Genomic DNA, 4124 nt, shown 5'->3' with positions numbered 1-4124 from the left:
CCTAGGTCAACGGGTGACAAACCTAGAGGATATTGTCAAAACCTTTGGTGTCAAGTCTGTCATTCGCCCTATATCTACATATGTAATTTACAAGAAAACCAACCAGCCATGATGTAATATACAAAGTTTGATACAATAATATTTTGGCCCGTTCGGTGCCGCTTGTCATAGTCGTGCATTTTGGCGGTCCCATGGACTCCGTACGCACACAAATGGCTCCGTTTTGCAAAATGTTCATCGGTAGACTTCCCACGTCCGACTGGTGCTTGGATGGTCAAGGAGGTGAAATCTAAGAACTTGATTAATTCAAAATACTATTAGAGTTACATCTAATGGTAGAAATTCGACTCGTTCATATTATATGGAAAGATTACAAATCTCATAAACAGAGGTTATTTTACTTAGGAAAAGAGTGAAGTTTGGAAGGTTAAGTGGCAGGATCCACCATTCTAGGATTTTCTATTCATAAATTTCCTTGTGTACACATAAGATGCTTGGTGACATCACGGGCCCTTGAGGTATCCTGAGGTGTAAAGCTCATGTGGTGCATAATGGAAGACTCCAAAGCAAGGTGCATGTGATCTGGGCCACCTTCCCCTTTGGCTCATAAGGAAAACAAGAAAAACAAGCCTTTTTTTTAAATCATTTTTTCCAATAGTTTTCTAAAAGTATGGATCCCATATCATAAGTAGACCCCCCTAGGACCCCCTACACACCCTCCCCTTGCCACCTACCCTCAAAATTCGGATGGAACCCTTTGGGAACCATATTGGAGCCATTTTGGTGGAAAAACACCTATTTTGGGCCTTTTTTCCTATCACCTAGTCTTCACTTATCTTGCCCTATTCATGTTCTTGCTCACACACACTTAGTTTTTCACAAAACTACCTTCCCTCTTCATTCCTAATCAGCCCTCCCAAGCTTCCATGGCTGCACTTCATCACCTTCCCATTTCTTGTAAGAATGTGCACTAGTTAACTACACACATGCACTAGTTAACTACACACACAACCACACAAGTATGGATTCAATATGATTCCTATCTTTCATCACAAATCCCACTTCACCCCACTAAAATCAACCATAAAACTCAGAAAAATCCATCTCTTCACTTCCCACTCTCACTCATTCTCATATATATACATCTACCTCTTTACTATGCCTCATTAATCACTTTCCTCTACCAACAATGGTGAGATGAGAACTCAATATATTCAAAGGCTCAAGGGTAAATAAAATTTCTGCAAGTGGGTGATAAAGAAGAACCATTACAAGTGTCAAGGAGAAGCTTCTAGGAGAAGCATCTGACAAGGTGGTGGCTCCCAAGGCAGCTCAATTTGCCCCCCCCCCCGGTTTAGCCTTGTAAATTGTAATTATCCCTAAATATAATAATGCAAGAAAAAATATATAAAGAACCCCAATCTCAGCCAAAGGGGGCTCTTAAATTGTATATATCCTTCACTAAGTACTTGAGGGCAACACTAGGACACCACTAGTGTATGGGGAGGTGGGGTTTTATGTATATCTTGTCATTAGCAAGTTATATTTGTGTGTGAGCTTTGCTACTTGAAACCTTCCATTTGATGGAGTTGTGATGCTTACCCTTATTCCACTCCACATTTAAGTTTTCATAATGTCTAGTCTCTTTTCTTGTGAGTATGTGTGTAGAGCATGAGTGAGTATGTTGCAGATTGTGGAGGCTTGAGACTATAGTGAAGCATTGCATTGTATTGTCATTGATCCTTATTACCTTCATTCTCTCCACTCTCCAACACATTTCCATTACCCTCTCTTCTTATTCTCCTCTCTCTCATCCTCTCTCTCTCTCTCTCTCTCTCTCTCTCTCTCTCTCTCTCTTCCTCAATCACATACACACGCAATTGCCCTTGCCATTGCAGCCATTTGACAGAGTTGGTCAAGAGAGGTCTTGAATAGGCACCCCTTCAAGCCTCCACAACACAAGAGTGGTTCCCTCATACCATCATCCTTCCATTTAGATTTATTTCATGTGCGCATTCTCACTTGGGTGTTAGAAGTTAACCTGATGAGGCTGCAACATGAGTGCGTATCCCAATGCCTTTGTGCATTTGTACTATGTGTCGATTCTCACTTTGTGTCCTAGCCGCACTTTTAGCTAGGTGGTGCCCCAAAGTTTTTTTGGCCCTCCCTTGATGAGGTCCATGTGCATCGTCTTGGTGTAGAGGCCACCAAGTTTTTTTGCACGCTTCAAATCCCAGTGTCAAGGGAAGGGTGTTCCATCCGGCTCATCAGAATCTGCTGTGGTGGTTAAAATTCTGAAGGAACTATGGTGTACTCAGTGCCGAAATCCGGGACATGCTGCTCAAGAGTGTGCAATGAATCAGAAATGGTGTGCGATCTGCACGGCCAACACTCACAATACAGTGGAATGCTATTTCAATGGTCGGGGCCGTAGGAGTCGGGATTCTTCTACATGGCAATGGCTCATGCTCATACATCAAAAGCGCCCTTTCAAGGACAAGCAGGGGGATGGGGTCAAGGAGGGGGTCGAGGTCACGGAAGAGGTGGCCGAGATCCTAATCGACTGAAGACCTGCCTTTTCTGTTTGGGGGATGGGCATTGGCGGTCAGAGTGTTCAGAAGCTATGGAATATGATCGGAAGAAGCAGGAACGTGCTGTGCAAAAACAGCCTAGTGTGGCTATGGTTTAGATTGAAGGGTTGGAGGAGTCAGATCCTGTGGTTTCACTAATCACATGATCTGGTAAAAATGTGGTTCCAACAGCCAATGTTAAGCTTCCAGATTGGACGAATCAAGGAGATGTACGAAAAAAGACTGTGACCTAGATGCCATAGTCAGCACCACCATTGAAATCATCAGGACCATCGACCGTTGGTCTGGAAACAAATGAAGGGAAAGACAGAAATAAGGATGATACTAGGGAAGGGGATAATTGGAATTCAGTTTGGAAAGAGGTCCTCAATTTTCCAATACAAGTACCTTTGGGTTCATTACTGAAATTGGTTCCGAATTTTCATAATGCCTTGCTAAGTCAGAAGTCCAAAGAGCTGAGGGAAGTGGACATTGCGATAGCTAAAAGCGAGGGGGATGAGTCAGCCCCGTTGCCGGCAAATAGGATCACGGATACCCGCATTCCGGAGCTTTCAGTCGGATATCATGATACATACATCGACAAGGTACTATTAGATGGAGGAGCGGGAGTAAATATTATTACTCAAGCAGCTTGTGAGCGTTTTGGACTCAGTGATTGGGAACCTGCACCCTTTGTAGTCCGCATGGCAGATCAAAGAAGAGTGCAGCTAGTAGGATTACTTTGGGGCATTGTCCTAGATGTAGCTGGCTTATCTTTTGTTGTTTTCTTTAGTAGTATTGAATATTGAGGATCATAGTCAGGATTATCACATTATTTTGGGGAGACCATAGTTAAGACAAGCCAGGGTAAAGAACAATTGGGAGGGAAATATACTTACAGTTAAAAAGGGTCGCAGGAAAGTTCGGGTAATATTGGGAACATGTAGGCAACCCGTTCAGGCAACATGGCCTATGATAGCTGAAATAGTAAATATGGTAGAAGGATTAGAAGAAGATGAAGAGGAGCAATTTTTGAAGGCTAACCCATATTTAGTTTCTTTATACCTTGCCGATATTTCTATGATTCTGGAGGGAAAGTCTCTCGAGGCTACAGGAATTTCACCCAAGACAGGGGTACAATAGAAATCTTGGCCTAATCCTGAATCATTGGAGCATATTATTAAGCAAGAACGTGCGTTTGAAGCACAGATGGGGAAAATTACACGGGTGAAGGAAGATGAGTTGGAGCAGGTATTTCTAGGGGAACAAGCGGAGTCTCAGCCCATTTATATTAATGAGCAACTTGAGGCAAGTTTCCGAGGAGACTTGTTTGACTTACTCAAGATTTAAGGATGTTTTGGCATAGGAATATGCGGATATGCAAGGATTGGATCCAAAGTTTTATCAGTATACTATTAACCTGAAACCAGATGTGGTGCCAGTGAAGCAACATTCTTATAGGATGAATCGGAATGTGCAAAGCAAGTTAAGGTGGAAATTGATCGTCTTTTGGAAGTGGGTTTATTACTCCTATTGATAATCCCGAGTGGATTT

This window comes from Adiantum capillus-veneris, chromosome 14, assembly GCF_014529385.1.
Source record: "Adiantum capillus-veneris isolate H3 chromosome 14, ASM1452938v2, whole genome shotgun sequence".
NCBI lineage: Eukaryota > Viridiplantae > Streptophyta > Polypodiopsida > Polypodiales > Pteridaceae > Adiantum > Adiantum capillus-veneris.
The sequence above is the reverse complement of the archived record's forward strand: the minus strand, read 5'-3'. Positions refer to the sequence as shown.